General features: G+C 45.8%; 2 long non-coding RNA genes and 1 pseudogene across 2 annotated transcripts; 1 reads left to right on the plus strand and 2 right to left on the minus strand.

Annotated features, from left to right (window-relative positions):
* Positions 1-1,577: 1,577 nt before the first annotated feature.
* Positions 1,578-2,165, minus strand: LOC144161536 (programmed cell death protein 6 pseudogene; annotated as a pseudogene).
* Positions 2,166-3,953: 1,788 nt separating this feature from the next.
* Positions 3,954-15,044, plus strand: LOC144162510 (uncharacterized). Its single transcript, XR_013320684.1, has 3 exons — positions 3,954-4,430; positions 4,830-4,977; positions 13,516-15,044. It is a non-coding gene; the product is annotated as an uncharacterized LOC144162510 (long non-coding RNA).
* Positions 9,341-11,410, minus strand: LOC144162509 (uncharacterized). Its single transcript, XR_013320683.1, has 3 exons — positions 10,495-11,410; positions 9,838-9,869; positions 9,341-9,704 (listed from the first exon to the last, which is right to left on the minus strand). It is a non-coding gene; the product is annotated as an uncharacterized LOC144162509 (long non-coding RNA).
* Positions 15,045-20,703: the final 5,659 nt, after the last annotated feature.

The following is a 20,703-nucleotide window of genomic DNA, read 5'->3' on the forward strand; positions in this document are numbered from 1 at the left end:
GCCACCACACCGCGGCAAGCCGTTTTCTGCCTTTGGTTTGTTTGTGAACGTATTTAAACCTGGCTTGTTTTTGTTCATAGAGAAAATAATCATTTCGTGAAACATGGTTCTCACTCTACAAATATGTCACGTAAGACACCGTCGCTTGCGTCAATCGGCCAGTGTGAGACAACCCCAAAGCCCCGCAGTGGTGTGTATCTAAACGAAGAATAGTGCACGCACGCAGTACCAACAGCAGTACACATCGGTACTTCTATGTTTACGTGTGCTTTCCTAACTTCCACTCTTTGTACCGCCATTCTTACTGATATAACAAGAATGTGCTTTAAATTTAAGCGCAAATAACTGGTTCGGCAAGCTTATAAGTTCTGCCTAATTTACGTTTGCTTTTTCCGGCCTCCACCAATCGCAGAGCTGGCTGGTACGCCATAGGTTCTGTTGCGGGAAATGACCTAATTACACATCTTATTTGAGCGAAGTTTACGTTAAAAGTGGTGTCAGCACGATTCTAACGCGGCAATCTTTGGAATGGACCAAGCTTGCATTTTGTCCAACGGTCACAAACAAACCAAAAGCAGAAAGCGGCTTGCCACGGTGTGGTGGCGCCATCTAGTTTGACTAACAGTAAACAAGTCTCCGCTCCACACCAAGTTTAGCGGAAAGACCTCTTCTTATGATGTCATTGCAAACGTCGTTCAAACACATGTTTTGGCGCGAGAATCAAAATTTTAGCTTAAATTGATTAATTTCACAGTGTTGACAAGCGCTGAAGGCACTACAGAACAAGAAATCTTCCGAATAAAACAAACTTGTATTTTGTCTGCATGGCCCTTTCAAGGAGCCACTTCTCCGCGTGAGAAAGTGTAGTTCGTTTCACAAGCTGGGTGCTGAACTGCTGAGGCTAGCGTATTTAGTGACGCTAGTTGAGGCTACACGGATCTCTGCTTGTCCGCGTCTATCTCACCGTGGCATTCTACAAATTCCAAGTGAAGAAAAAAGCCACAATAGGCTTTGGTGTCTTGGAAGGACAATTCAGGTCACCCACTGTGCAGGTGTAACCGTCACGGTCCGCCAGCCTCTATGGAATGTCGTCGTGAGAAGACGTCGATCAGCCGAGAGGTGCACAGCTTTCACACTGCTACAAGTAGCTTATGAAATGATATACATACACTTAATTTACAAAGGGAGAAATGTGTGGTTTAAGTACACAACATAAAGGTTGTTTCGTCTTGTATTGTTGCATCCCCGCGACAGAACTTCAGCACCGCCTTTTGTACACTACAGATGGCACTCAGCCGCCTGTCAACACTTCCCCCGAAGGCAATAACTCGTGTGGAGGTGAATTCACTTGTATTTTGTGTCAACAAAAGCGTCATAAAATTAAGCTGGTACGATGTCTTAGGACTATTACGTGTGGTCGCAAAAAATCGAAAAGCGATATTAGTGCAAAAACAGTAAAATAACTTATCATTCGGCTCTGCAGCATTTCGATAGGCATTTCGTGATTAAATTACAGGAGACCGCAACGTATGTGGCGGGGCGGAATTCCGTTGCGGTTTAGGACTTGTAAAAAAATTTCACATGATCAGCTTGATGACGGTCTTGATGAAATCTTCGTAGCTAATGTGTATCAACCCGTCGCGGTCAGCGTCGTGCGCATTGAAGGCGTTCGACACGTTTTGGAGATTGACGCAGCACAGGACGAAGTCGTCGAAGTTCAATGAGCCCTTGCGGTCCCTCTCGTACTTCATGAGCAGAGCGTCCACGGTCGGCTGACTCAGGCGGTAGCCAAAACGCGTGAGGGCCTCGTTCAACTCTCCCCTGTCGATGGTCCCGGAGCGGTCCCGGTCGAGCGACTGGAAGCAGTTCTGCCATTCGGTGATGTAGTTCCACAGGGAGACGAACTCGTCGAAGTTAATGGTGCCCGCGCCCCGACGGTCGAACAAGCCGATCATCATGCGCACGGTGTCCGGGTTGAACGGCTTCCACTTCCCGTTCGACAGCGCGCTCTGCAGCTCCTGGGCGTCGATGGTCCCGCTTCGATCCGTGTCGACGTTCTGGAACAGACCCTGCAGGTAGCTGACATTGGAGGTTGGCGCTTGGTAGCCGGCGTTGGAGGTTGGCGCTTGGTAGCCGGCGTTGGAGCGTTGGCCCGGGAAGAACATTCTTCTTCGCGGCGGGGTGCGCTGCGTCACGTTGTTCACGAATGAAAGTTCAGCTACGAAGCTGAATAATTTCGGAGTTGAGGTCGAATATAGAGCCAGGGACTCGACGAGCGAGCTGAGTCCCAGGAAACGCGGCCGCCCCGCCTGATGGAATAGCGGGAATGATGACTATGATTATTAGGTAGGAGCTATCGCGGCAATAGGTTATCAAAGCTAAGAGGAGGAAGGGAAGGGCATTTGGTAATCAACCGGGTGCCTAAAAAGGCAGAAGATTTTTTTGTAATAAAAAAATGCTAATCTTCATTCTTTTACTGCTCTTCGTTTAATGCTGTATGCGCTACCAAATTCCATGTCTATTCGTGGTCAATTCCCATTAAGCCGTATACCATGGGCGAAAAAACCCCACTGTTGCAACGAAAGTAGCAACTACATATGGTATTCACTGAAAAGTTTAGCTGCCAATTTCTTCGTTTGGCAACACTGGAAACAGCCACGGACATGCCCGAAGCGCCACGGACATGGCGCGGCTTGTGCCCCTGTGCCCGTGCACGGCGCCGAAAAAAAAACACCGCGTGCGTCGTCTGCTCCGTTTCAACCCGATTCTCAATGGTAGTGTCAAAAGAGACGTTATTAATTGCACTCACATTGGACTCGAGGCATTACTTTGCGTTTGGTGGAGTAGAGTTTGGAACGTCCAACACGCGTCATGCGTTTAGCACGGACAAGTGCCGCCATCCCGCGGAGTCCGGCGTAACCAGTGACGGCGCACTCACATGGTTGCCTGCATGAGTGCCTCGCCAGTGAATACAACCTATAAGCTACAAAGACCCCACCTTCTACTCCCACTTCCCCTACTTGACGTAGAGTCCTCGTGCCACAATAAAGGTTACCTCCTCCTCCTCTTCTTCCACACCATCGCCGGAAACGTGAAAAGAAATTGTGCATCAGGGCATCCTCGTAACAAGCTTTTAAAGGCCCCACCAGTTTGGCAACACAACATTGCTATTCAACTGACATTTCCCTCAACCTGACCATAGAGCCACTAAATAAGCTACGCTTCATCTAGTGGCTCTACCTGACCCTAATCAGGTGTAAAAGCCTCTCCGTCGCATCCTAACGATCGCCTTCGTTCATCCAGTTCACTTGCACTTCGTGTTTCCCACTCAATTCCCCGCCCAATTCACTTTCCGATATGAGCCATACAGGCAGAGTATGCGACATTTTATTAGTGTGCACATAACCTAGACTTCTACCCTTCACTTCCACTCGGCCCCTTACTCAGCCGCGATAGAACCTAGAGTACGAAACCCTGATCACCAGCACGTTCAGCAACTGCTGCCATCTACGGCATCGCAATCGTCCGGTCATCACGTGGACTACCAGCACTACTTTGAGCGCTCGATTGTTCTTCTCTTTGGCACGGTCCGTTGATTCGCCATGATAACAGAAATGTATCACCGTTGCTTTCGTTGCTATAATCGGAACACTGCTCCTTTTTCCACAGGTATGATTGAGAACAGCGATTTGTTCTTGTTCAGGTGGAATAGTCTTTACATTAGGCAGCGGGCAGAGACCTTTGTGGTTTTGTAGCGGAGCGACCGAAGGAAAAGGTACCAACTAGCCCAATACTACACTCTACATGTGGAGAACAACATTAAAAAAATTAGCAGTGGCTTAGCTCGACTATGCCAGGATATACGTAGTGTGAGCTAAGGTTTCAGCTGGTTATTCTTAAGTTTCCTGGTTGTCTAGGATTAGCGGATTATTATGCTTACTGCTGCTAAAACGATTTCCAGTCCAATCCAATTCAATCCAACCATTTAAGGCGGCGGTTCCGGCGCGCCAGCTGTGCGCCGTGAGAGCATCCGACTAAAACCTGACCACAACCGCCGCCAAATCGGCCTAAACGCACCCAACTATGCTGGCAACGCTGTCTTTTTGGCCTCAAAATCTCTCCAACTTTGGTGTGAAAAATCGAGGGGCTTTGGCCATGCTGACAACGCTGACGACGTTGTTTTGTGCATTTCTTGTTTCTTGTTCGTCTGTCCGTGCTTTCGCGGCACCGTTTCAACAGAACGGACGGACGGCTTGTACGCTGTTGTGGTTTGAAATGGCAGCTGTTATTCCAGCTGACGTTCCTAGGGTGCTACCGAGCCTCACGTCAGTCTGCGCCTCAACTTCAAACATTCAGCTTCGACGACACAAACGCAGCGAGCTCGATTTTGTGGCGGTCTACGTCGGTGGTAGCGACAAGCTCGTCAGGAGGTAAGTGTTTAGTCATCTGATATTGCGCTTTTTATACCCCGAAGAAAACACACAAGGTGTTGCTGGCTTAAGGGCTCGTGGTAGAAGTGTAGGCTCATTTTAAAGTGGGTAACCTACGTGCCATATTTCTTGCGAACGCGCACCCGCAAGCATAGCGTGGTGATTTTTTTTTTTTTTTTCTTACGGGCTCATATGCGTAACTGCGCTCGAATCTGCTAGCTATGGTGTCACTATGCTTACTACTGGTGACAGTTATTACACCGAGGTGAACGTTCACAGCCTCAGTAAGCAGAACAGGGGTTTTGGGTTGCATGCACAAATGCAAAGCGGGCACAGTTTCGGAGGTATTTATTTCGGTATCTTATGTCATCGAAACGTCGCTAACTGCTTCCATTACAGGGGCTGGTCGAAAATTTCCACTACAGCCGGTGCACGTGTACGAGTGGCCGACGGGTGACCTGCGCTGTTTCTAAAGGGAGACAGACCTACCTCAAGAGACTGCTTGTCGATGCCTTGGGTTAAGGGCGTCACTGTTCTCGTTGCGGATGTAAGTATTTCGCAAAATCTGCGCTTCGCAGTCTGTCTTTCGTAGGGACAGTGCAGTGAAAGTATATTCCTGTTGAGAAGCTGGATTATATAAGCGTGCGTGCGCGCGCGCGCGCGCGCGCGTGTGTGTGTGTGTGTGTAAAAATACAATTTGCACCTGTCACCACAATTTCTGTTGTAATTTTTTAGGAAACATAATTGAGAATTCCTAGCGCTCGCATGCAGGAGTTAGAAGATGGAATGGATTCCACAGGAGACATGCCGCGACTTATTCTGTTCAGGGGAAAGTGAAATGGAGACACTCGATGCTAACAATGAACAAATACTGCGTACCATTTGGTGCCCAAACATTGGTGTTGAGTGCATTCAAAGCTGCTGTTTCTTTTTTTTTTATCGCTAAGACTGCACTACAGAGGTTGCTGTACATGGTCGTTTTAGAAGTCAGTTATTTATTGCAATTTACTAATGAAATTGCGTTTCGGCAAAAATTTCCTCAAGCAATGCAAGTGGGGTTTTAAGATTAAAGGAGCCTCAGGTAATCGAAGAATAGGTAGCCATCGCTACTTTTTTGCTGACACGGGGCACTCCTTGACCGGCCCCACATCGCCAGACGAGAATTTTTCTCACATTGCTCATGCCGTAGTCATCATCCTGAGTCTATTTGTGTACACACCAGAACAGAGGCCTGTCTGCTCTATTTCCGATTTCTCCTATCCTGCTTTATCCAAATCCATCTGTTGCCCATAGGTTTTCCTTTCACACTCATCCACCGAGTGTTCCGTTTTATTCAGGCCTCGCATTCCTTGATTGCAACCTTATAGGTGTGTGCAAGTTTTTATGTAACAAAAGGTGCTTTTAAACGAGTAGTGATGCCACATTCCTTGATGAAAAATTAATCATAATGTTTGACTTCGATCTCTACGTACAGTGCTCAGCAATTGAAACGCGATACTCTGAGCGCGTGGCTGCCGGTGCTTGTTGTGCCACAGGTGAGCGCTTGTGAAAGCGAGCTGATGCATTGTGGTATACGATGAGGGCGAGAGCATTCGTGACGCATGCTAAGTGCATCCGGGAGACAGCCCTTCAGTGTGTGGTTCTTGGCGGCGCCATAGGGGTGCTACATGCCATGGCTTCAAAACGCTGTGCTTGCGTGCTGCGCCGCGCCGTGCAAAGCTGGGCGAGCGGGCACCGTGCGCATTATGAAGAATTTGAATGCACATTTATCGCGATGTGTTACCGTGGCCCGGCGCAGCACGCAGCCGCAGCGTTTTGAAGCCATGGCATGTAGCACCCCTATGGCGCCGTCAAGAACCACACACTGAAGGGCTGTCTCCCAGATGCACTAAGCATGCGTCACAAATGCTCTCACCCTCACCGTATACCACAATGCGTCAGCTCGCTTTCACAAGCGCTCACCTGTAACGCAACAAGCACCGGCAGCCACGCGCTCCGAGTATCGCGTTTCAATCGCCGAGCGCTGTACACGGTCACTGGCCAATTTTTTTGGAATGTCCAATAATTCGAAAGCATCAGTGGCACTGCCATCTACCTGGCTGTGCCAGTGTATAACGACGTCTGAAATTTCATACGGTGAAGTTATTCGCCTTCTGATTTTTCTGTCTTCTTGTTTGCCGCGACGAGAGGTCCAAAATGGCCGTAATCGCAGCAGCCCCAATTCTGTTCTCTTTATCCCACAGCCTTTAACTGCAATTTTCACGTTCCCTTCCTTCACATGAAGCATTACAAGTTTCTCCGTTGTGGGTTACTACCAGTGAGATTGCGTTATCCGCGCACATTTGTTTTTTCAATTGCTTTCACATTCTCTTTTTTTTATGCTAAGTAACTTCAAATTAACCAATATATTGGTTGCAGCCAACATTGGCTGCAAGAGTTCCACTTTTGTGCAAGGCTTTTGTGGTATGCTTTCTTGCATGGCTTTGGTGTCATGCTAAAAAACCTACCCCAAGGAACAAGCCATGCAGTGAGGCTTGTAAGTTTGCATGTTGTGCGGCAGAGCCAACTTTTATTTCTGTATTAATAAGCTTAAAATCAGACCTTGAAGTGAACCAGAGAACAGTAGGCCATTTGCCCTTAGGAGCGCATGGAAAAACAAGTAACGAAGCAGTGCACAGAGGAATGGCCTGAGCGGCATTTCCAGTTCGAGAAGCTCAGAGTAAAATATGTTTTGAGAGGAGGCTGAGAGCAATGGATCGACGTAGGTGGACAGCTAAGGTTTTCAGGTACATATACATGAAAAGCGTGGACACGCAGTGGTTAAGGAGGACTAGATGAAATGCAGAAACAACAGTGGAGAAGCTAAGACAGCCAAAGCAACCAAAAGGAGGCAAGGCAGATAGAAATGAATAAATGGAGAGAAGAAATGGAAGCTAAAACGTCGTTAGAAATGTACAGGGCTGAGAAATTGGACAATAGAAAGGAAAATTTCTACGATAATTCTAAGGGAAGCATTTTGCTTCTCGAGGCTAGGACAGATTGCTTGTGAACTAAGAGCTTTGTGGGAAAGTATACACAAAGTGATGGGGTATGCGCGGTCTGCGGAAAAGAAACAAACTATGCGGCACATAGTGTTTGAATGCGAGGGTATCCATCCAAACCTAGAGGGAAATGTTTGGCTTCCAGAAGCCGCAGGGTTTCAGGGTAGCTCAGAGGAAGTCAACTTCAGGGCTGTCGAGGCGACAGAGAAGATATTCTAATAGAATGCTGGTGGATGAAAAGCAGACGGGAGTATTGCCTAGGACAGCTACCACATGTAACAGAAAGAATAAGTATTCTGTGCCTAATAAGTTTTTTTTGTGCCTGCCCTAAGAGCAGAGCTAGTATTAAATGCGTGTAAAACACAGGTATATTAGTTGTTTTTTTTTTTGTTTTTTTTTTGGTAAGATGACATGTCATCACCCCGCTACAAAAGGGATACCACTATCAGTTATCATCATCATTATTAATGAGGTGCAAGCCTTATCTGCTCCATGAGGCTAAATATTTAGTGTTATAAGCAGTGAATGGCCCTGATATTTATCAGGTACGCGTGGAGCATGGCTTATGAACAAAAGTGTGCTAAAAGGAGAAATAACATAAAAAACGAAAGCAAGTCCTTGGTGGCTCTTACAAGACTGCGTGGCTCAATAACCTCCCATCTGGAGCCATCAGATTGCCTGGTATTTGTCGGAGTTGTTGGGGGACTACATAATTGTGCCTCAATAGCACGCCAGGCAAACCTATCAGTTTACATGATGTTTCTCAAAGGTATTGGAGTTACTAGCACCGTGTCTTGGTATGGAATGTGCTTGACGTCGGGTGTACTGCTAGATTCTGCACCAGCTAACTTTGGTCGACCAGGCAAGTGCAATGACAAGACCAAAGTGCAGGAAGCATATAATGCCAGCTGAAGCCACAATGCTTGTTATTTCAAAACCACATAAGCAGACTAAGTGCCCCAAGGAATTTTTGTAAATTATAAATGCTTCAAACAGTAAACAATGTCGCAAATTGAATTAATAGCAAACACTAATCATGAAGAATTTTAATTTTCCCAACTTTAACATAACATATAAATAGACATTTCATTTTGTCTTTAAAATATTTATTGCCTTGGTGGACTTGCTTATTTTACCCATTTTTTAAATGTAAAACTGATGCTTCACTTAATTATTCAATTGCTTCGGTTAAAGTGAAGCAGGAAATTTGTAATGCAAGTTAAAGGTGTCATGGCCATACAACTTTTCATGTGAAACACATATAAACATATTTCTTGCATGCTCATGCTCCCAGCACTGCTGGAGCAGCAAAAAAAGTAAGGAAAGAACGGAAAAAGCACTTTTCAAAAATGAACAAGGGCTGGAGTTGTAGATCATGCTTTTGCTGACTGGGGTAAATTGAACAATGCCAACTGTTCAGCTACAAGGTTAGGATAGGTTAGGTATAAAATAAATTTCATTGAAACACAGCTTTCTAAGGTAATCTGCTTGCCATTTCTTATTTAGAGGGCACCCCTTAAGTGCCCACTTCGCTTCTGTGGTTTCACGTCGCTGTCGGCTTCGGTGTAACCGAATAAAGAGGACACCAGAGATAAATGAGATAGAGCAAACAGGAAGGAGAAGGAGGAAAGTATGGTGAAAGTGTGAGGGGGAGGGCAGTAAGCAGAGGCCGCACGAGACATGCTCGGCGGCAGTGATGCACTGTGATAAAACACCAGAGTTGCGCCCGCTGTCGTGTGTTCACTGATGACGCGGTCACTTCTGAGACACAGCAGCTACGCGGCGTCACCGAGAAGACTGCAGTTTGCACTGCGCTCCGATTTTGCATTGGGGGTATCGTAATCTTGAGCAACCTTTTTTTTTTCCCCTTTCTTTCTTTATTCTTTTTTTTTTCCTTTTGAGAATTATTTCTAGCTCAGTGTTCAGAGAGATTCACAATATACTAGTTACGTATTATCATGTTTGCAATTTCTTCTAGTGCAGCCAGTGGTGAGCAAATTCAGTGTCAGATATTCTGCTACCAATCATATCAAAATCACTCTGTACAAACTGCAATGGAGGACAAAACACGCATGGACTGCCGACAGAGCTCAGAACATTTATTTTGCATTCCAATTTTTTAAATGCTACTTTATCTTTATACACAGAGTGGGCAATGGTATCAGCATGCTGGACTCCAATGTGCCAGTGTATTTGTCCAACAATGCTCAAACCATAGAAGAAATCATTGTTTCTGAAATCAACCAAACAGAACAAGCTATTCTTAGTTGAGCGCCAGTTTTCTTGTGTGAGCCATGAATCTGGCGGAAAAGCCAGCTTGTTTTATTTCACACATCTGGAGACTGTAGAAATGTGTGGAAGCTTACCTCAGGTGCCACACACACCTAATTGAACATAGCTTGCAGCATATGGAAAAAACAGTGAGAACATGTCTGTTACTGGTGGCTGGTCACAGAAAAGAACGAACAAATGCCGGACTTTTTTGAAAGACAACTCTAGCAGCAAGCCACATGGTCCGCAGAAGCAGCGCGACACAGGACAGTGAGTGTGCTCACCCAGTGAAAGACAGCATAACTAAATAAAAATACCTTGTATGCATTAAAATTTTCTGCCAATCCATTATGGTGACAAAATTGCTACAAGCGCATTCTCATTGCACCATAATTTTCAACAGCGAATTTTGTGTTTTGTGGATGAATACCATGCTACTTTGGCTTTGTTTTTAAGCTTAATGAGTACCCAACATCGCAATAATTGTAAGTGGCCTCTCAATTTAGCGAAATGTCGATGCTCGTCTGGTAACATTGATGTAAACAAACTTCCAAGATGGCGGCGCCCATGTCTTTTCACGGCAAGTGAGTTATCGAACTCAAATACCGCTTAATAATTATTTACGGTCTATATTACGAGGTTTTCAAGCTTAGGTGACGCACCCGAAGTCCAAATAGCTTCGAAGCCTACCGATTATCTACTGTTAAGCTGTGTATAGTACAAATACCAGTGGAATCGGCCGACCTGCTTACCGGCGTTGTTGCACGTCCCGTGGCTGTAACTTGGTTGCTTCATCGCTTGCGGCTGCGCCGTTGTTTTTATAGTACTCCTTTGATGTTCAGGCATGATTTGCCGTGAATGAAACCTGCCTGGTTGTATCGATATCGTTGAAAACCGCGAAGAATGACCGTTACGATCTGCCGATCTTCGCTTCGAGAAGTTGTGACGATGCGATGACGATTGGATGTCTTGCGAGTGAGAGAGTGCGAATCAGTCAGTGATCGAACATTCTTTTGAAAACATTTAAATGTGATGAAATCTGATAATTATGAGGTTGAAATTTACGGGTAAATTTGTCCGCGGTAAGGCGAGGGCGACGCTCACAAATGTTGCACACATCGGTGGCGCAGCTGCTTGTGGTGCGGACGTTCAATGGGAATGTGTAGCGAAAATTAGAAGTTGATTAAACACTGAAAGCGTGCATAATCGAACATAATAGACAGGACGAGATTGCAATAGACGTTTGCATGTTTTGGAACATGCAGTGAGCACTTTGCTTACACGTTGGTTGACTTCGATGGCCAAACAATTATGGTGCTTTTTGCTTCAGCTATCAAATATTACCCCACAATGGAGTAAGCTGGAATGCTATCCCCATACACTGCAGGGTGTCGTTACGTTCTAATGTCCATGCAATGCATCCAGTACTGTGGGCCCACTGTCGCTCAGCTGAATGCTAAGGAGTGCCACATTTTATCAGAAATGTGATATGTGCCTGACTGTATCAAAATTTGCCCGGATCCACAGTACAAACGTCAGGAGTTCCTCCACCACAATTTAATCTGGCTGGTGTTGTAGTGGCCAAGGCCAAAAGGCGTTGGCTAAGAAGCTATACACAAGTTTATGCATCTTGCCTATGCCACTAGTGCGTATGTATACAAAATATGCGGGCACACATATATGCATACACCAGCATATATGCTTACGGAATGCAATGCATGCTAGATGAAAAAAAATTGTTTACCTAATGTCAATTGATGTGGTAGTGCTTGAACCGACATTAAGCACTGCTTAGTGACTGTTACTTATGTTGTTCTGTGTGACTAGTACAGCTACTATTCTGGGTTCGACAGTGCATGATGACCTTGGCATTGTTTATGCTGTGAAGTTCTAGAGCGTGTGGCTAAGGCGTTGTGCTGCTGAACACGAGGTCGCGGGTTCGATTCCCGGCCACGGCGGCCGCTTTTCTAATCGAGGCGGAAAGCAAAATCGCCCGTGTGTACGAGGTTGCGGCGCACGTTCAAGATCCCCAGGTGGTCAAAATTTATCCGGAGCCCTCCACTATGGTGTGCCTCATCACCTGCGTTGCGTCGGCGCATTAAACCCTACAATCAATCAATCAAGTTCTAAAAGCGTGATGATGAACACAATATCAGCTGAATTGCATGGCCTGTTTCTTTGAAACTATTGGAGGGTAGAAGAAATGTTTGGGCATGTTGGTTCATACTCACACGAGAAACATAGTGCAGTAAAAACACAAGTCGAGGACAGGACAAGTGCAAAGTTTCAACAAATTCTTTATTGCAGGACCAGCGCATATAAACACATCTGGCTCGTAAGAGGATAAAAGGAAAAGGAAAGAAAAACAAACAGGAATAGCTGAGAGACGAAAACAGCCACGTGCAGGACGAGAAAACAAAATGTACAAACCACATACAGACATCTGGCCGCTAGAGAAACGCTACTTTTTGCGCACTACTTGCCACGAATGGGGCTCCATTTTTCAAATTGATGAATACCAATTCGGTTGTGTTTTAAGAAATATTACAAAAGGCAGAAGTAGCAACTGGTCCTGATAAATAGTGATTATAAAAGTTCCCTTAGCTTTCTTGCAATTCTCAAACTTACTAAACTTTAAATCGGTATAAATTGTAATCGCTAAGCTCACATGCCAAATCGTTTCGGTGTCTGCACTTGTGTCACGCAGTGGCGTAGCCCCAAGCTAGCACATCAGGATGGCTAGGTTCTGCTGTCTCACCCTTCGGAAGACGCTTCTCTCCGTTTTCTTTATGCCAACGCACGGGCAGGCTATGGAGGCAGCGTCCACCACTCTAGCCAGGCCGTGGCCGACGCTGCAGCGTTTGGGACGCCGCCCACGCGGATTTCAAGTAACGGCTGGCAGAATCTCTGGTTTCACTAGTTGTAGAGCCACGTGTGAGAAGAATTCAAGGGATATCCCATGGGCAATTGTTGTGGGTGTTGTTTAAAGCTTTGCTTTCCAACAGATTTTCATTTTGATGTTTTTCTCTCTTTCACGCCTATTACAAGCCAGATGTGTTTATACATGCTGGTCCTACAGTAAAGCATTTATTGAAAGTTAGCTCTTGTCCCGTCCTCACCCCATCCTTTGCTTCTACTGTGCTGTTTTCTGTGTGGTCTAACATTGTTACACTCTTTCTTTTTTTTCTTTCTTGCACGCATATTTCGGCAGACTTCACAGGTTGACAAAATGACAGATGCAATTCAATAAGGTAGGGCACCTAGCAAATCTATACTAAAATTTATCTGTACTACTTGCATCACTACACACTGTCACAGCCATCACTAACTCGGGGGAGGAGCCGCACTCCACTAATGAGAGGGTGGGGAATGATGAGTGGGATCACGACTGTGCTTACAAGAAGCAGATGTGGTCCTCACTAGTGTAAGAAAGTCATGGAAGCGTGATGCAGCTTCTTATGTGTGACAGTTACGAACGAGTAGAATGCCGCTGTCTCCCTTCCGCATCATCATTCCTTCTCTCGGTCTTGCCATCTTTGACATGCTGGCCACGTCATCCAGCAAGACGAAGAGCATAACATTGCCCCTTTGAAAGGGGCAGTGTTACGTCACCCATGCCTCATTGACATGGAGCCTCCTTTAAGGAGTGCGTGTGTGTTTGCTCATGCATATATGTGAAATTTCGTTGTGCCATGTAATCCTGTAAAAGGAGAAATTGATTTTTTTCTCCTTGCAATCATTTGTCTAACTGTTACTGCCCATTTTTTTGCCAGGACCTGTTACTCCCAGGGAGCCACAAGCCAGGACGCAACAAACTTGGCACCACAGGTGTTATGTTGCTGGAGCCCAACTTCTGTTCATGGTCAGCGGAGTAGGGTGCCTCATCTGTTTGAGCTGCGTGTTAGAACCAGGACACTTGCGGAGCAAGAAGAAAGTGATTGCTGTGGAGCGATTCAGTGATTTTGTTGCTCATGCCCTGCCAAAGTGCAAAAAGAATAGTTTTGCAAAGAATTATTAACACTGCTAAACTTTTTTCTTTGCGTGCGACATGGCCAAAGCATTTTTCATTTTGGTTCCTATCGCTTTGGTACGAGGGCGTGGCTCAAAAAGATATCCTGAAGATAACTACATGTACGGTTCTCATTGCTGGCCTTGACCGGGGTCAGCTGTAGTATACCTAACTTGGCCATTTGTAGGGTAGGTGCTACAAGAGGGGCGCAGCTTATCCGAAAGCGCCACAGCCCCTGAAGAAATTTTTGTCGAGTAGTGCTCCTGCGTCTGCAAAACATTATGCTTCTGCATAAGAATGACGGCGTTGCCACGCTTGAAATATGGCCAAGTTGGAACTGTTTTGCACACACTCAAGCGTTTCCGCATGTGCGCAAACGAGCATCATGCCAAAAAAAAGCTTCTCCATGTAAAGACAAAGTTGGTAAAGGTTCTGAACGCTTGAATGAACGGGTATGCTCAAAAATTAATAATGGTAGTCAAGCAGGCAGATATATACCTGTATGGTTTAGTTGTGCACTTTGACTTCTGCATAGGCGAGAATCGGGTCCGGCTGACTGATACTGACTTGTGACTAAGTGCTGAATTCGAGGTGTTGACTGGCGATATACGTACTGACTGGAACGGTCGGTACTGATTGTTACAGCCACTACATCTTGGGCCAGCAGTCACACTGTGAGAAAAGCGAAGCTGGTGAGGTTGGAGATTATTTAGCCCCTCCTGTCGGGGCGTGCCGCTCCTACACAGCAATTTTTTGGCACACTGGCCCCCATTGTCGCTGGCTGCCATCGGTAGGTCACTATCTATGAAGCCAGTCGTGGTTTTAGCCACGGCAAAGTAAAAAAAATAGCGGAGATGGATAGATCCTGTCTTTCATCCTCTTCAGCTGACTATACACATAATCCACATGGATTGTTTATGTATTGTTGTTGAAGTGCAATTGCAGTATGCTAGAATATAATTTTCAATGGGTACGTGTGCCTTTCATGGCCATTGCTATTGTTTTTGGTGCCTACGGTTTTGTACACCTCAATGTAAGCACACAAATGACGCAAATATATTCGTTAATTGCAGTTCACGAGGATGGCTTGGTGGGCTAGTTGGTGTAGCATCATAAAGGGTTGACAACGCGTAAACACGACGACTGTCTTCTCTTCCTTGTGTCGTCGTGTTTATGCGCTGTCAACCCTTTATGTTAACTGCAGTTGTACGCCTTATAGCACAAAACCTGCATTACAAGTGTATGTCGGTGTATATATATGTGTGGATTGTTATGAATAAAATTTATTTACTAGTGCGATTCCTTTTCTTGTGTTGCATCTTGTCATTATAGTTTGTATCTGCTTGTCCAAGTGTCAGTTCTACCCGCCGCGGTGGCTCAGTGGCTAAGGCGTTGCGCTGCTGAGCACGAAGTCGCGGGTTCGATTCCCAGCAGCGGCGGCCGCTTTTCTGATTGAGGCGAAAAGCAAAAACGCCCGTGTGTACGAGATTTCGGCGCACGTTAAAGATCCTCAGGTGGTCAAAATTAATCTGGAGGCCTCCACTACGGTGCACCTCATCGCCTGCATTGCGTCGCCGTGTTAAACCCTAAAATCAATCAACCAAGTGTCAATTCTACAAGTAACTTTGACGGCCAGGTCCTGCTTAACAGAATGAAATGAAAATATGGCAGCAAAGCAAGCCAGAAATCCTACTTTATTTTTCACTAAGTGCAGACAAAATTTTTACTGGAGTTGTCAGTTCGTCTGTGTACACTAGCTGGCAGGAAAGGCCTCCACGGCACTATTACAAATTTAAAAGTTCCCAGTCATAACATGGATGGGATGACAACTTGACCAAAATGTTTAGAGGTGGCACAACTTTTCACTGTGACCGATAGCGTTATCTACCTGTCTGCTCTTGCCTGAAATGGCAATATCTGGTGTACACCATGGTTTCCTCACTGTTGAAAGAAACACCCTAAATCCTGAAGCGCTGCGATAAAACACCGGGTTTTCAAGGGAGCACCAAATTTCTAAGTCAATACAAAATCTGAAAGTAAAGGTCCTCTATTAGTCTAATGTAGTTAAGTGATCTCAACAGCTGAAATACGCATCCTTTTTGCAGGAGGGGGGGAGGGGGCTTTGTTTTACGTGCCGAAGCTGCACATGCTCCTTGAAGGACACCACATTAGGAGCTATGGATCAAGTTGGACCACTTGGGGACCTTGAAAATGTGCAACGAAGTCTCTATACAGAGGTTTTCTTTTCCACCTCTACCAGAAAAATGGCTGCCACAGCTGGGATTGAACCAACGTCTTCGATGATGGCAGCAAAACATCCTAGATGCTGGGCAGTTGGGCAGTTACAGTGGGTTACCGCAAGACACGCCTGCTTAGGTCGGCTTTATTGCACGACACCTACGCCATGCAAGAAAGCCTAATGCATGGAAAACCTTGCCCAAAGCCAATTTGTTCACTCTGGTGTGCATTAGATGAAGTGGAATGTTACCAGTACAGAGTTTATGAGCTGGGAAGAACCATCTACTCAAGAGAACGGCATGAGCAAGACACTGAGTTATTACTTGTTGGCAATGCCTGCAGTAACATCCTGGTCCTAGTAGGCATGCATAGCAAGGGCCTCTTTTGAATGACTGGAAGGACTGCATCCAGTCAAATATATACTGCTATTCACAGCATGTTGAAGAACCACATCCATGTGTGCCAAATTTTGTTCACTGCTCCGCTGTCTTTTCTTCACCTTTTTTTTGTACCATTTTCTAATCAGTGCACACACTCTCGTGTTAGGTCGTGATTGTCCAAGTTACCTTTGACCTCAGCTTTCAAAGTTGTTACACTAAACCAATGATATTCATATTCGAACATAATTTATTATATTTGCAGTTACTTTTTCTACTTGCACGTGATTTGCAGTACCGAATTTTATCATTGTACACTTCTAGCAAAAAAGGAATATCGCAGGAGTAGTGCATCTAATTCCTTTGGAAGACAATGTTTTTGTTTTTGCAATCTGATGTAGCATGCACAGTCGGCGCTTCATTTTCATTGTTTTCTGTGAACTACATATCCTCCATTATAAAGAAGAGTTTGGAAGTCATTTGACTACAGGAAGTGCAAGTAGGAGCGCTTGAGTGGAGGAAGCACAGCTTGGTCATCGTTCTGATTTGTTTTTTGTTCAGTACAACGACTGTGTGTGACACTGAGCTTCGATATCAGTTGAAATAGTTGGCGTGTGCTACCGCCAGTGGAGCCTGTGGGGCCAATACACTGCACAAGCATGAGAAAATGAAGCCACACAGGCCAGAATCCGGATATATATATATATTGTAAGAAAACTGCGCCTCTCTCACAAAGCCATGTTGATTCCTCGAGCTGGGGCTCCCCGCTTTTTCCGCCCCTCCAAGTTGGTGGCTGCCCTCTTTGCTGTCGTAGTAAATTGACCACTGGCGATGCTCAGCTCCCTTTTCCCAAGGCTTCAAACCTCTACAAGTACCAGAGTCCGCTTAAGATGAACTCCATGTGCTATGATTAAGACGAACAACACTTTCGTTCACTTGTAACATCCACAACGCAATACCGTCCGCTGAAGACGAATTTCTGGTAATGGAAATTTTCGCCGTCCCCTCGAGTTTGTCTTAATGTATACAGTCGAACACGGATATATCGAACACGGGTATATCGAATTATTGTCTATATTGAACTCATAAATTATCCCCTTGAAAATTCTGTGTAAAAGTATAGGAATTCGTACGTTTATATCGAACTGTATTTTTCCCAACATTGGGTATATCGAACGCCGCGCGAGTTCGAAGGTGCTCTTCGGCGGTCGCTGCACCCCCGATTGAGGTTGAAGAGAATTTGGAGGAATGCGTGGGCATGGCGAAGACTGGGTCGCGGAACTAATTCCCCTACCGGAACGAATTTGCGCTTGCCCAGTCGGGCCCCGCTACCGGCCGCCGTAGCATTAGCGGACGGAGCCCGGTATGCTAAATCTCTCTAGGCAGACAAGCCCGAACGCTCGAAAAATGTGACAGTGCGAGGTAGGGATGCCCCGACTGCGCACGTCCTTTTTTTTTTTGCGGCTGCGTACGTTCCTCGGCTTGCCGAAAGAGTTTTTTTTTCTCTTTCTCTCTGGGTCTGTCTTCCCCTTATGTCGTCTCGGCAAAGGGAAGAGGGAACGAAGGCACTGGCAGCCTCCTCCTTCTTTTGCATTTTGGTTGCTGTTGCTGCTGTTTGGCGAGTTGTCCCGCACCTTTTGGAGATCACTGTTTCTCTCGGAGATGACCATCGCGAGCGCTTTGTTGGAGTCCGTTCAGAGAGCCTTGTAATTGTTACCTTCAAAGTTATTGTAGTACGTGCGCGCTGTTCTTCTTTTGCGTGCGTGTTGTGCATGGTTTGCGAAGGCGCAGTGTACTGCTGGAATGTCCTAGTTGTGCAGCCTCGACAAGATCGAGACCAGCGTCTTTGATTTCATTTCCTGGACGAAGAAGCAGGCTAAGATCAGCGATTTTTTTTTCACGGAAATAAAGCGTCCTGTTGCGTCGTGAGTGCGGAATTAGTTGTCATTCTTGAATGCGACGATCGGTAAGTGATCGTCCGCCATAGGTGAGGTCTCAGAGCCCATATTTTGTATATCGAATTTTTCATATATCGAACTAATTCGCGATCCCCTTGGAGTTCGATATATCCGTGTTCGACTGTATATATATATATAATGCTAACCGTCTCTCCGCACTATCGTCCGCTGCGCATCCTGCGCAGCTACAGCACTCACTAAGTGGGTCCAGATGGACCCTGCTCCTAGTGCCTCCAAAGTATAACAGTACCCTGTCCTTGCCAATCCCTGTGAGAGCATGCGCTACTGTTCAGGGCACACACAGGCTTGAGTGACAGGCTTCACTCAACAGCGGGCACAACACTACAAAGTGGGGAACCTAGTGCTCCCACATAAAAATAGTGCAGGTGGAAACGTTATCTGTTGTGTAGTCCTCTAAACATCTTGGCTGTGACTCTTATAAGGCAAAAGCTGTGTCACCAACGGCTACTGCAGACCATTTTTGAAATAAAACTTTTTCAAAGATCATACCAAGGTCACACCGAAATATGCACAACTTTAAAAAGGTCGCCTCCAGATGAAATCTTCTGACAGTGTTTTCGGTACCTTTAAAGTGTGCCATGCTTTGTACAACAACAACACAAGGAAAGATGCACAAAATTTGTGGTAAGAAGCATGCTAAGCCCCTTGTTAGTTGTGCGATGAGACACCTTTGACTTGACATAAAGCTTTCATTGGCCAAATCAGTGATGTATCAGGGACCACTTGAAAATGTGCACCTTCGGTAGAAAATTACACTGGCCGTTTGAGTGCAACATTGTAATTGTGCACCCAAGTTGACAAAAAGAAAAATAGTGGAAGAAAGCATGGATGTAATGGCACATAATGTAACAAATGTTTTGTATCAAATGAAAGAATAATTTGTGAGTGAGCCCCCTCTTTATCAATCTACTCCAAGGAATGTGCTCTTGCCAAACGCCTGTGACCTTTTTTATGCTTCTTATACCTGATCCTGTGACCTTTTTTTATGCTTCTTATACCTGATCGACATACCCTAAATAAATCGGTTGCAAGCAGCGCCCGTCCTGTCTGTTCAATGTCCTTGTGGTCTTCGCACTCAGAACTGATGCACATACCAATGACCTCTTGAAGAGTGGTTGGAAGGTAAAAGTGGCTATGGTGCAGCTGTTCCACTATAGAAACAGAAAATCCAGGGTGGTTGGGTATAAAACAGATTTTCACCCAAAGGCCAAATTGGGCATAAAACAGCACATCATCCTATCCTAACGCAGAATGCAAACACAAAACAGTGCGGCACTTTTCTGCTGTATATGTGGCAATTATTTGGAAGCAGTCTGTACCTGCCTTGCTGACATAAATATAAGCGAAGCAGGCATCATAAGTGGGTAGCACAGGTCACAGCTGTAACTAGAGCTTCTATGTACAGTTAAAAAGCATTGTGCGTTTCGTTGTTCGCCCTTCGCACAAACTTAAGACTACATGCTCAATAAATTCTTCTGAACGGAACATACATATACCGACACACGTCAAAATATGCGACTACGAATCCCACAGGCTAGAATGCACTACTAACATACTGAAGCGGAGCTTGCACGCTCTAGTAGATTGTAAAACCATGTTGAAGCACACTAGGTTATCTAGAAGTTCTGAGTTATTAGTCACTACTGCTAGGCATATTCCATCACAACTATGAGATAAAAGTGACGGCCGGAAGCACGCCGGGCAATACACGAAGCAGCACAGGCACCAATGTCGAAAGCTTGCAGGAAGCGTGACGCTCGCCTTCCACTCTCAGATTACTTGGCACAAACAGGTGGTGGTGCTGCACGAAATGCACCACGGTGAGCCAACTTCACACAAGGATCGCACGGAAAACACTTAGCAGCAGTTTGAAGAAAGCAACCAGCAAGAAGGGCACATTGCAGGAGCTTCCAAATAAAGCTGGGCTACTGATTCACTGTAGCTCGGCAGACGCGTCGTGTTGGTGATGGACAGCACAGCTGAGCGAAGCGACTAAAACCTGACCGCAACACGGTCGTCGTTCAGTGCGCGTTGCAACACTTCACACAAGGATCGCACGGAAAACACTCAGCAGCAGTTTGAAGAAAGCAACCAGCAAGAAGGGCACATTGCAGGAGCTTCCAAATAAAGCTGGGCTACTGATTCACTGTAGCTCGGCAGACGCGTCCTGTTGGTGATGGACAGCACAGCTGAGCGAAGCGACTAAAACCTGACCGCAACACGGACGTTGTTCAGTGCGCGTTGCAAGTGTTGCCAACGTAGCCGTGAGGGGCAGCGTTCAGCGTCGGTTGCGGTCAGGACGAAGCAGTGTTGCCAGCACGCGTTTGTAGAGTATGCTGGCAACAACGTCCGTGTTCC

This window comes from Haemaphysalis longicornis, unplaced genomic scaffold (genome assembly GCF_048455015.1).
Source record: "Haemaphysalis longicornis isolate Haplotype H1 unplaced genomic scaffold, Haemaphysalis longicornis Haplotype H1 scaffold_12, whole genome shotgun sequence".
Taxonomy (NCBI): Eukaryota; Metazoa; Arthropoda; class Arachnida; order Ixodida; family Ixodidae; genus Haemaphysalis; species Haemaphysalis longicornis.